Below are 15,089 nucleotides of genomic sequence, written 5' to 3' on the forward strand. Positions count from 1 at the left end.
CCGTCATAAACACGTGAACTTCATGATCTCACTTCAGCACAGAAATTCAAAACTCAAGTCAACTACAACGCCAAAATAAAAGTTGTTTAACTTGAAGAAATTGTGACCGTAGAATGTACTTCTCAAAGTAACATTATTAATAATACAATCATTAAAACTTAATAATAAAAAATAAAAGTTTTAATTTGATTGCATTTAAAAAAAAAATGTTATGCCTTCATTTGATTACCACTGTTTTTGATTATACATTCATATTAAATCCGAAATCAAGAAAGATTAAAACACAAAATTTCTTAAAATATTTCATAGGGGTCTTTTAATACATTTAGTTTATCAAAGTTTTAAAAATTAGTAATAAAAAAAAAACTTTTTGCTTATTCAAATTTATTAAACCATTAAAAGAAAATCCAGAAGAAAAAAAAGAATTTGGAAAATTAAAATTAAAGCCAATTTTATAAGGATTTTAAAATGTACACTTGTAAATGTTACACTTTTAATAAATTGTTGTTGAATTGTATGTTTCAATTTTATTTAATCATTAAAACAGAATCCAGAAAAATTTTATTGAAAAAAATAATAATAAAACAGAAAAATGTAAAATAAAACAGAATTTGGGGGTGAAAAAATGAAGCACATTTATACCTTAAATTAAAAATGTTGTTCATTTTTTTATAAATTGGCTTTAAAGTAATTAAATTAATTTGTTTTTTGACTACTGAAATTTGATTGAAACTAATAAAAATCCCCAAAAAAAGAAATAAAACGTAATCCAGAAACTTTAAAACAGAAAAACTTAATTTGGGGAAAAAATTAGGAATTTGGGAAAAATGAAACCGAATTCACAGGGCCTTAGAAGAGAGGGCTCCTGCTCAGTGTTTCATGAACCTTCAAACGCTCTGTCAAATCAGCAGCACAGAACAACTATAGTTGACAGTTGAGTTATTTCTAGAAATTACCCAACGATTTTAAAAATGACCCAATATTTTTGGAAAAATAACCCAACGGTTGCGTTAAACAAATAACCCAGCGTTTTTGACTGTGCAGTAGGCTTGGGCGGTATTCGAATTTTGAAACCGTCAAACCGCCTCCCTATTTTACCGGGGTATACGGTATTACCGTGACTAATTAAAAATTATGACATAATGGGCTCAGACGGCGTCACCAAACTGTTGGCTTGTGCCTACACCGTTCAGAAACTGAATGCCAGATCGGACAAAAAAACAAAAACAAAAAAATCAAGCCCAACCCCTGCACGTTGTGTCTGAGTCAGGCCGACGGCATTAACTGTTATTATGAGCGGAGCCCACCATTATTCAACATAATATCTGTGTGCGTGCAACAAGCAAGAAGTGCCTTTGTAATCCGGTGACGCGTGTCCATTGATTTTTATTAATAAAACTTTTCTGCAAAGATGGAAGTTGACGATCGCATCTCTGTAGTGAACGCGCCTATAGAGAGAAATGCACATCATTACACAATCAGAGAGTGGCCTTTTTCTTTTCGTTTTGAATTGTTTCGTTTAAAGAAATTGACGATCGGCATCTGAACGCTATAGAGAGACATGCACATCATGGATTACAGAGAGTAGGCTAGTCTATTTATTTTCGTTTTGAATGGTTTCGTTTACTGAAATTGACGATCGCATCTCCGTATAACGCGCGCCTAGAGAGAAATGCACATCGTGGATTAGGCTACTTAGCCTAATCAGTGAGTAGTAGCCTATTTCTTTCGTTTTGAATTGTTTCGTTTAAAGAAACTGACGATCGCCATCTCTGTATGAACGCGCCTAGAGAGAAATGCACACCATTGATTAATCAGACTATATTTCTTTTCGTTTTGAATGGTTTCGTTTACTGAAATTGACGATCGCATCTCCGTATGAACGAGAGAAATGCACATCATGGATTACTTAGCCTAATCAGTGAGTTGCCTATTTCTTTCGTTTTGAATTGTTTCGTTTAAAGAAACTGACGATCGCCATCTCCGTATGAACGAGAGAAATGCACATCATGGATTACTTAGCCTAATCAGTGAGTTGCCTATTTCTTTCGTTTTTAATTGTTTCGTTTAAAGAAATTTCAAGCTTTATTTATTTGTCATGTCTGTGAGGCATAGCCTTTTTTATGAGATTTCAATGCAAGTGACAGCGGCATGCCCATCATGTCATGATTATATTAAATCCAGGCAATTTTGGTTGATGAAAACTTTATAAAAATTTAGATACAATTTATACAAAACGAAATTCGTTTTAAAGAGGCCTTTTACAAAACTAAATTTATTGAAGTGGTCAAATCGTCTGACTCCCGATGCATCCCATCTTATTTGTGCTGTTCACTTTTCATAATCAACAAAGATGGAAAAAATAACATTATAATATTTTAACAAATACGAAACTTAATGCGCTTATGTATCCTGGCAGCAGTGAGTGGGCGGTTGTTTCGGAGATGCGACATTAGGTTAGAGGTGTTTACATCTCTCGCGGTCACCTTTTTATTGCACAATTTACAAATTGCCTCGTCAGTATTTACCGCCTCTCCCTTCTCATTCGGTTGGAACCAGAAATATTGCCAAACTGCAACCACACATAAGCATTTTTTAGGCAATAAATAAATTATATATATTATAGGCTATATAAGTGCCGGTAATGACGGTATTGAAACTGATACCGGTGCTATTTTAAGATCCCGCGGTATCCGATATTACCGTAATACCGCCCAACCCTACTGTGCAGTTGTGTAAGTATGAGCACTTGTTAATCAGGAGGCCTGGGCACTGCTCTCGGACATCTAGAGCTCATGAACAGAGAATGCAGACAGACACGATCCGTGTGCCAGACCTTGATCTCATCCACGGAGATATTGGGAAGGACAGATGTGCTCCTGAGGAGAGATCCTCTGGATGATTGGACATTGATTACGGGGTCGTGACCTCGTGTCTGCTGAGGTCTTATCTTCAGTCACCTGACGTCAGCATGTGTTTCTGAATAGATCAGCTCCAACTTTGACCGTTCTTTAACATCATGCCTTTCATATCATTTTTTTTATCAGTTTTTATTTTGTTTAACATTAATTGTAATCTCAATTAAATTATATTATTATACTGTATATAACTGTAAATTTTAAAGAGTATAATGCATTAAAGTGCATAATACAGCACATGAAATATGTAAATAACTTATAAATTGCATTATTTCTTTCCATTTAAAATTGTAAGCTCAATTAAATTATATGATTATATAATTATATAATATACTACATATATAATTACATATAACTATATGTAGTACTATGTATATATAGTATAATAATTATATATTGTATTACATATTATATTATGCACTGTTATTGTTAATGTATTATTATTATAGTACATTAAAACGTGATACAGTACACGAAATTGGTTATAATAATATTTTACTATATATTTACATTTTTGCTAATTTAAATTGCATTATATCTTTCCAATTATAATCATAACCTATATTATATAACCAATACATATAATATTATTTGTAGTTACATAACTATGTATAATATTTTATATAGATATAAATTAACAATAATATATATATCATTTTACATATTAAATGTTTTCATTTATAATCATTACCTCAATAATTTTTATATGTTAAATTATGTATATTATATATTTTATTGCATATTCTATTACATTTATTAAATTATAGTACTTTATGGTTTTAAAGCGTTATAACACAATAAAGCACATGGAATTGGTTGTAAACTATTCAGTATCTATTCACAGTTACACCATTAGATTATAATGCATGATATAAAAACACAGAATCGGGTGTAGATCGTGTATTTTTAATGCTTTATACTCTTTTAAAAGTGCAACTAATAACTATGATTTAGTGTGCAGTAAAATGCATTGATTCATGTGTTTTCCTCGAGAAATCTCAGGCATATTAAGATGTTCGTTGTTGTTTTGTGCTCTTTGATGCACTTCCTCTGTTCATCTGTTAATCTTCCTGTAGAACAAACACACCCTGAAACTCAACACACGGAAACATCCAATCAGCCGCTCGTGTCTTCCGGAGGTCACATGTCTCGAGCTGTGAACGCCTGCATGGGTTTGGTTTCTTCCTCGGCCAGGGCTGATAAAGTCAGCACAACTGTACCCTGGGATAGTTACCTCGGTGTGAAACAGGTGATCCGTACGGATCGGCTCCCACGGTTCGGCACACACGTGATTCGCGGATTAACTGCTAAATTGAACCATCATAGAGTGAAAATGTATCATTTGGACGTGTTTTGTCTTGCCGATTTACACATTCAAACAATTTTAAACGCAGAAGAAGAGGCGAAACTCAAGACTTGCTCGTTATCTGTGCGCACAACCATACACACACTCGCAGAGAGAGAGAGGGGTGTGTTTCAGATAGAGCTCGAACACAGAATTGATTCCTCATTCGCGTTTCCTTGCTCTTGAATGGACACATGAACACACAGTTATGTCTAAATACCCTCATTATCTCAGCAAGTATTCTCTCGGTTCTGTCATGAGTGAACACACACCACGATTCATTATCGAAGCACACACCTGCAGAACGCCCTTCTCCGAGCGCGCGTTTAAAATGTTACGGGAATTGTCAACAGCAATTTGGACGACAGGATCTGCAACAAACAACAAGATTCAAATGAGAAACATGAGATCAAAGCACAAACCATTAGGGCTGTCAAAATGGCTGAAAAGCTCAATGCGAATTTCCTTCTTAAATATTAGCAAAATTCGAATTATTTTCGAATTCTAAAGGCAATACTTAAAGCTGCTCTAAGCGATGTTGGGTGACGTCACTTCTTGTTGACGTTCGAATTACTGTCAAACAAAATGGAGGCTAGCTCGACCCTCCCTCCTCCTCATCCCGTCCCCCTCCCTCCCGTGCTTCCTGAAACAGGCATGAACGAGTCAGAGGCTTTTCCGATGTAAATTCGGACTTTGCGTGTTCCTTCTCCTTTTCCCTCTTCTTTGCTATTTGTTCATCGGAACGTCGTCTCTTTGGTCGTGTGTCGGCCATTTTAAAATTCAAGAGAATATAACTCTAACGTTAGTTGTTGTCTAGGACATCTCTCCTCTATCTTCCTCGTCCCACCCCCCCACCCCCCCCTTCATGTGCACGCGCACTAACCCCCCACCCCCAAATCATTCTTGTCGGTTATTGGCTGGAACACTGTTTGTTATGTTTCGTGGTCCAGGCTGGGCCAGTTTGTTTTTCTTGCCGTTTGTGGAGCCTGGGCTGTCTACAGAGACTGTGTTTTTTTTACAGTGTGTTCAGGGGAAAGGCAGCTGAGAAAGAAACCGGATGTGTGTCAGTTTATTCACTCTTAAAGTGACAGCAGCCTAATATTCCTGCTGTTGTCTGTGTCATTAATGTTAATAAAACAACTAAATACAGCTTTAACAAAGATGAAACTATATTTAATTTCTACAGTGAACAAATAGTGTTATTTTACATTTAGGCTTAATTATTAATTTCTGTACCTGAACACTACTGTTAGACTTTGTAACTTTTAGTATTCATCTCTGCTTGTAATTTGTGTGTTTGTTCTTATTTTATTACTGACTGTTCACTTGTATTTAATAATGTTTGAACTTTATTAGTTAGGCTAGTAGTTTTTGATGTGGTATTGAAGAACTTCAAGTGAGCTTTAAGTAATAAATGAAAAGCAAAGTTACACCCCCCCTCCAAATATTTATTTATTTATTTATGTATTTTTTTGCTGATCCAAAAAATGATCCGAACGGCTCAAAAATCGTAAATGATCCGAACCGTGAATTTTGTGAAACAACCATATTTCTGCAGCTGCTCATCAAATCTTAACAGATGATCCTATTCTTTTAATCAGAGAAATGAATCACAGAGAGCGATTAAGCCGCTCTGAGAGAAAGCACATATCCGTCTCTCATGATCTGATTGTTTTCCTCCAGCTGCTGGTGTCACATCTGGCTGAGTTTGTTCACACTTGAACGTTCACCTCAGACGATGAAGAGCGAGAGCGGCTCATGTTCATTATTAGCTTGAACTGTTCATTGTTCTCCGTGTCCCGAACGCTGCAAATAGAGACTGACCCAACAACATCAGTTTTATTTTGAACATGCCATTGAGAGAAGAGTTTATGCAAAACCGTGATAACGCATTACATTAATATTATGCATTAGGTAACATGAACTAACAAAAAGTTAAAATCTCCCTGTAGTCAATCATTTTATCCCTTAAAACTCTAACTCTAACTCTAACTTTAATCTTTAATCACCAAAATGACATATTTAAATGTTTTTTTCCTTGAAAAGAATCATGCCTAAAAATAGCTTGAATGTAACTCGACACCCCCGCCTCATTTAGTAAGCACGGTTCTATGAATATGCAAATGAGCCCCGCCTCCTCTTACTCACTCAGCTCAGAGATCCACTGGTTGACGATCACACGTTGATCTGATTGGTTACTTACAAGGTAGTTTGTGACGTCAGAAACACCAGCGATTTCAAAGCGTGTTTTTGAGACTGTCTTTGGTTCACTGCAGTTTTAAGGAGGAAATACTCAGCAATGCTGTCGACTTATGAATTTACACATGGTTTGTCTAAAAGCAGATTAAAAACACCACATAGACATATAAACAACATTAAAAGCTTGACTTTCACCTCAAGTTTCTAAATCTCTTCTTAAGATTTGAACTTGCCAACTCAGTTCATATTGTATCAACATGGTACCTTGAAAACACACCTTGCATTCATTCCTGGAAGTTGCATATTTGTCTATGATTATATTTGTTTGCTTTGATAAGAGTTGAACTGAACAGAGATGGCAGGTGGATCTGAACTCCGCTTGCCCTCACATTTGGCTTCAGTTACTGCACATTTTCTACCTAAGAGAGCAAACGATCTCTTCAGTGTTGAAGAGGATCCGGTGTGTGAAATCTCCAGTGTGTGATGTTTATCATGCTGTTAGTGATGACAGATGATGGACGTTTCTCAAGCTCACGCTGGTAATCAGGCCTGGAAACCCGAGCCGGCCTCTGAACAGGATTCTGGGACGAAGGGGCCTGGATACGTCTTGTCAACAATAATCAGGACCTTTTCTATATACCCTTCTTCTAGCAAGCGTGACCTCGTGTGTGTGTGTGTGTGTGTGTGTCTGGCGCGAGACGAACCCCAGGACTCCTCTGAACAGAAACAGGGCTGTGTTGTGCTCCTGAAACACAAGAAGGTGTCGGGCCGGATGTTTCACGCTGGGGATTTCGCCGTGACCGCGGATCTATATCCAGTTGATTTGCACTAATTGTTGATGTGTTATAGATGTCAGTTACGTGTGCTGATGTTTAATGGGATTTTCCGGTTGAGATTTCAGGTTCTCAAGTCTTTAACTCGAAGGCCCCTATAAAGGCTAAAATATATGGTTACCCTTTACTTAAATACAAAACTGGTATGCACATCCCTAACACCCAGATTGGGCTCAGGTGCAGGATATCTAAATAACATAAACAAAAAAGAAAAGTGAAGTCCGCACACTGTATGCTACTCAAGATAAATGTATTAAAAGCATAACGTTTCAACCATCAGGTCTTCATCAGGTGCAATTTACTTAAAAAAAACTTTACTTAAAGCCTTTATATATTATGCATTATATGCATATTTATATATATGCACCTTATTGCATGATCTTATGAAAAATTGTAACCAGTTATAATAGATTATAATACTTATCTATTCATTGTTACACGTTTAGAAAGTGTGATGCATTAAAAGACATGACGAACAATCAGTTTTAGATGCATCTACAAATATTATAATGCATTTTAACTTTGGTTATAATTATTTATGATAAGATACAGTATAATGCACTAATTGTTGATGTGTTAGATGTCAGTTACATGTGCTGATGTTTAATGGGATTTTCCGGTTCAGATTACAGATTCTCAAGTCTTTAACTCGAAGGCCCCTATAAAGGCTAAAATATCTGGTAACGCTTTACTTAAGGCCTTTATATATAATGCTTTATAAAAGTATTTTTAATGCATTAATTATGCACCTCATTGCATGATCTCATCAATAATTGTAACCACTGTTATAATGCATTATAATACTTATCTATTCATTGTTAAACATTTCGAAAGTATAATGCATTAAAACACGACAAACAATCAGTTTTAGAAGCATCTGCAAATATTATACTGCATTTTAACTTTGATTACAATTTTTTATAATTACATATAATGCATTATAACGTACATTATGAATACTTTTATAATGCATTATACATAAAGGCTTTAAGTAAAGTGTTACCATTTTTTCTCTCTCAATATTTATGTTGAAATAATGACAAAGCTGCTTATTTTATTAACACAAACTGAGAGAGATGTTAAATTAATCAACCACAATTCATTTTGTGGCTTTGCAATAAGGTCCCATTAGTAATTCAATAATTAACATTAACTAACTATGAGCTATACTTAAATAATGTAATAATCTTTATTAAAATGAGTCAATAAAAATGCAATACATTTTTAGTTCATGTTAGCTCACAGATGTATTAGTAAATGTTGAAATTAACATTAAGATTAATACTCTTTAAAAGTGTTTTTCATTGTTAGTTCATGTTAACTAATGTTGACAAATAGAACCTTATTGTAAAGTGTTACTGACTATTTTAATACATAATACATACATTTTATTATTTTATTTTATTTCCCTCATCCCTCGGTCCCGTTTTAAGTTTCAGTGATGAATCGTACAGTATACATACAGTGATGAATCGTACAGTATACATACAGTGATGAATCGTACAGTAACATACAGTGATGAATCGTACAATATACATACAGTGATGAATCGTACAGTTACATACAGTGATGAATCGTACAGTATACATACAGTGATGAATCGTACAGTTACATACAGTGATGAATCGTACAGTATACATACAGTGATGAATCGTGCAGTAACATACAGTGATGAATCGTACAGTTACATACAGTGATGAATCGTACAGTTACATACAGTGATGAATCGTGCAGTAACATACAGTGATGAATCGTGCAGTAACATACAGTGATGAATCGTACAGTTACATACAGTGATGAATCGTACAGTTACATACAGTGATGAATCGTACAGTAACATACAGTGATGAATCGTACAGTAACATACAGTGATAATTCGTACAGTATACATACAGTGATGAATCGTACAGTAACATACAGTGATGAATCGTACAGTAACATACAGTGATGAATCGTACAGTATACATACAGTGATGAATCGTACAGTAACATACAGTGATGAATCGTGCAGTAACATACAGTGATGAATCGTACAGTATACATACAGTGATGAATCGTACAGTAACATACAGTGATGAATCGTACAGTAACATACAGTGATGAATCGTACAGTAACATACAGTGATGAATCGTACAGTATACATACAGTGATGAATCGTACAGTAACATACAGTGATGAATCGTACAGTAACATACAGTGATGAATCGTGCAGTAACATACAGTGATGAATCGTGCAGTAAAATACAGTGATGAATCGTGCAGTAACATACAGTGATGAATCGTGCAGTAACATACAGTGATGAATCGTGCAGTAACATACAGTGATGAATCGTACAGTATACATAGTGATGAATCGTACAGTATACATAGTGATGAATCGTGCAGTAACATACAGTGATGAATCGTACAGTAACACAGTGATGAATCGTACAGTAACATACAGTGATGAATCGTACAGTAACATACAGTGATGAATCGTACAGTAACATACAGTGATGAATCGTACAGTAACATACAGTGATGAATCGTACAGTAACATACAGTGATGAATCGTACAGTATACATACAGTGATGAATCGTGCAGTAACATACAGTGATGAATCGTGCAGTAACATACAGTGATGAATCGTACAGTAACATACAGTGATGAATCGTACAGTAACATACAGTGATGAATCGTACAGTAACACAGTGATGAATCGTACAGTAACATACAGTGATGAATCGTACAGTAACATACAGTGATGAATCGTACAGTAACATACAGTGATGAATCGTACAGTAACATACAGTGATGAATCGTACAGTAACATACAGCGATGAATCGTACAGTATACATACAGCGATGAATCGTGCAGTATACATACAGCGATGAATCGTACAGTATACATACAGCGATGAATCGTACAGTAACATACAGTGATGAATCGTACAGTAACATACAGTGATGAATCGTACAGTAACATACAGTGATGAATCGTACAGTAACATACAGTGATGAATCGTACAGTAACATACAGTGATGAATCGTACAGTAACATACAGTGATGAATCGTACAGTATACATAAAGTGATGAATCGTACAGTATACATACAGTGATGAATCGTACAGTATACATACAGTGATGAATCGTACAGTAACATACAGTGATGAATCGTGCAGTAACATACAGTGATGAATCGTGCAGTAACATACAGCGATGAATCGTGCAGTAAAATACAGCGATGAATCGTGCAGTAACATACAGCGATGAATCGTGCAGTAACATACAGTGATGAATCGTGCAGTAACATACAGTGATGAATCGTACAGTATACATACAGTGATGAATCGTGCAGTAACATACAGTGATGAATCGTACAGTATACATACAGTGATGAATCGTACAGTAACATACAGTGATGAATCGTGCAGTAACATACAGTGATGAATCGTACAGTATACATAGTGATGAATCGTGCAGTAACATACAGTGATGAATCGTGCAGTAACATACAGTGATGAATCGTACAGTATACATACAGTGATGAATCGTGCAGTAACATACAGTGATGAATCGTACAGTATACATACAGTGATGAATCGTACAGTAACATACAGTGATGAATCGTACAGTATACATACAGTGATGAATCGTACAGTAACATACAGTGATGAATCGTACAGTATACATACAGTGATGAATCGTACAGTATACATACAGTGATGAATCGTGCAGTAACATACAGTGATGAATCGTGCAGTAACATACAGTGATGAATCGTACAGTATACATACAGTGATGAATCGTACAGTAACATACAGTGATGAATCGTACAGTATACATACAGTGATGAATCGTACAGTATACATACAGTGATGAATCGTGCAGTAACATACAGTGATGAATCGTACAGTATACATACAGTGATGAATCGTACAGTAACATACAGTGATGAATCGTACAGTATACATACAGTGATGAATCGTACAGTATACATACAGTGATGAATCGTGCAGTAACATACAGCGATGAATCGTGCAGTAAAATACAGCGATGAATCGTGCAGTAACATACAGCGATGAATCGTGCAGTAACATACAGTGATGAATCGTGCAGTAACATACAGTGATGAATCGTACAGTATACATACAGTGATGAATCGTGCAGTAACATACAGTGATGAATCGTACAGTATACATACAGTGATGAATCGTACAGTAACATACAGTGATGAATCGTGCAGTAACATACAGTGATGAATCGTACAGTATACATAGTGATGAATCGTGCAGTAACATACAGTGATGAATCGTGCAGTAACATACAGTGATGAATCGTACAGTATACATACAGGGATGAATCGTGCAGTAACATACAGTGATGAATCGTACAGTAAAATACAGCGATGAATCGTGCAGTAACATACAGCGATGAATCGTGCAGTAACATACAGTGATGAATCGTGCAGTAACATACAGTGATGAATCGTACAGTATACATACAGTGATGAATCGTGCAGTAACATACAGTGATGAATCGTACAGTATACATACAGTGATGAATCGTACAGTAACATACAGTGATGAATCGTGCAGTAACATACAGTGATGAATCGTACAGTATACATAGTGATGAATCGTGCAGTAACATACAGTGATGAATCGTGCAGTAACATACAGTGATGAATCGTACAGTATACATACAGTGATGAATCGTGCAGTAACATACAGTGATGAATCGTACAGTATACATACAGTGATGAATCGTACAGTAACATACAGTGATGAATCGTACAGTATACATACAGTGATGAATCGTACAGTAACATACAGTGATGAATCGTACAGTAACATACAGTGATGAATCGTACAGTATACATACAGTGATGAATCGTACAGTAACATACAGTGATGAATCGTACAGTAACATACAGTGATGAATCGTGCAGTAACATACAGTGATGAATCGTACAGTATACATAGTGATGAATCGTGCAGTAACATACAGTGATGAATCGTGCAGTAACATACAGTGATGAATCGTACAGTATACATACAGTGATGAATCGTGCAGTAACATACAGTGATGAATCGTACAGTATACATACAGTGATGAATCGTACAGTAACATACAGTGATGAATCGTACAGTATACATACAGTGATGAATCGTACAGTAACATACAGTGATGAATCGTACAGTATACATACAGTGATGAATCGTACAGTATACATACAGTGATGAATCGTGCAGTAACATACAGTGATGAATCGTGCAGTAACATACAGTGATGAATCGTACAGTATACATACAGTGATGAATCGTACAGTAACATACAGTGATGAATCGTACAGTATACATACAGTGATGAATCGTACAGTATACATACAGTGATGAATCGTGCAGTAACATACAGTGATGAATCGTACAGTATACATACAGTGATGAATCGTACAGTAACATACAGTGATGAATCGTACAGTATACATACAGTGATGAATCGTACAGTATACATACAGTGATGAATCGTGCAGTAACATACAGCGATGAATCGTGCAGTAAAATACAGCGATGAATCGTGCAGTAACATACAGCGATGAATCGTGCAGTAACATACAGTGATGAATCGTGCAGTAACATACAGTGATGAATCGTACAGTATACATACAGTGATGAATCGTGCAGTAACATACAGTGATGAATCGTACAGTATACATACAGTGATGAATCGTACAGTAACATACAGTGATGAATCGTGCAGTAACATACAGTGATGAATCGTACAGTATACATAGTGATGAATCGTGCAGTAACATACAGTGATGAATCGTGCAGTAACATACAGTGATGAATCGTACAGTATACATACAGGGATGAATCGTGCAGTAACATACAGCGATGAATCGTACAGTAAAATACAGCGATGAATCGTGCAGTAACATACAGCGATGAATCGTGCAGTAACATACAGTGATGAATCGTGCAGTAACATACAGTGATGAATCGTACAGTATACATACAGTGATGAATCGTGCAGTAACATACAGTGATGAATCGTACAGTATACATACAGTGATGAATCGTACAGTAACATACAGTGATGAATCGTGCAGTAACATACAGTGATGAATCGTACAGTATACATAGTGATGAATCGTGCAGTAACATACAGTGATGAATCGTGCAGTAACATACAGTGATGAATCGTACAGTATACATACAGTGATGAATCGTGCAGTAACATACAGTGATGAATCGTACAGTATACATACAGTGATGAATCGTACAGTAACATACAGTGATGAATCGTACAGTATACATACAGTGATGAATCGTACAGTAACATACAGTGATGAATCGTACAGTAACATACAGTGATGAATCGTACAGTATACATACAGTGATGAATCGTACAGTAACATACAGTGATGAATCGTACAGTAACATACAGTGATGAATCGTGCAGTAACATACAGTGATGAATCGTACAGTATACATAGTGATGAATCGTGCAGTAACATACAGTGATGAATCGTGCAGTAACATACAGTGATGAATCGTACAGTATACATACAGTGATGAATCGTGCAGTAACATACAGTGATGAATCGTACAGTATACATACAGTGATGAATCGTACAGTAACATACAGTGATGAATCGTACAGTATACATACAGTGATGAATCGTACAGTAACATACAGTGATGAATCGTACAGTAACATACAGTGATGAATCGTACAGTATACATACAGTGATGAATCGTACAGTAACATACAGTGATGAATCGTGCAGTAACATACAGTGATGAATCGTACAGTATACATAGAGTGATGAATCGTACAGTATACATACAGTGATGAATCGTACAGTAACATACAGTGATGAATCGTACAGTAACATACAGTGATGAATCGTACAGTATACATACAGTGATGAATCGTACAGTATACATACAGTGATGAATCGTACAGTATACATACAGTGATGAATCGCACAGTATACATACAGTGATGAATCGCACAGTAACATACAGTGATGAATCGCGCAGTAACATACAGTGATGAATCGCGCAGTAACATACAGCGATGAATCGTACAGTAACATACAGCGATGAATCGTGCAGTAACATACAGCGATGAATCGTACAGTATACATACAGCGATGAATCGTACAGTATACATACAGCGATGAATCGTACAGTATACATACAGCGATGAATCGTACAGTAACATACAGCGATGAATCGTGCAGTAACATACAGCGATGAATCGTACAGTAAACATACAGCGATGAATCGTGCAGTAACATACAGCGATGAATCGTGCAGTAACATACAGCGATGAATCGTGCAGTAACATACAGCGATGAATCGTGCAGTAACATACAGCGATGAATCGTACAGTAACATACAGCGATGAATCGTACAGTATACATACAGTGATGAATCGTACAGTAACATACAGTGATGAATCGTACAGTATACATACAGTGATGAATCGTACAGTAACATACAGTGATGAATCGTACAGTATACATACAGTGATGAATCGTACAGTATACATACAGTGATGAATCGTACAGTAACATACAGTGATGAATCGTGCAGTAACACAGTGATGAATCGTGCAGTATACATAGTGATGAATCGTACAGTATACATAGTGATGAATCGTACAGTATACATAGTGATGAATCGTGCAGTAACATACAGCGATGAATCGTACAGTAACATACAGCGATGAATCGTACAGTAACATACAGCGATGAATCGTACAGTAACATACAGTGATGAATCGTACAGTAACATA

General features: G+C 36.0%; 1 protein-coding gene across 2 annotated transcripts in view; it reads left to right on the forward strand.

The window, feature by feature from the left end:
* Positions 1-15,089, forward strand: part of wdr70 (WD repeat domain 70) — a 105,696-nt gene that overhangs the window by 47,894 nt on the left and 42,713 nt on the right. The gene's annotated exons all lie outside the window — the stretch shown is intronic.

Source organism: Scardinius erythrophthalmus (genome assembly GCF_964197995.2).
Source record: "Scardinius erythrophthalmus genome assembly, chromosome: 23".
NCBI lineage: Eukaryota > Metazoa > Chordata > Actinopteri > Cypriniformes > Leuciscidae > Scardinius > Scardinius erythrophthalmus.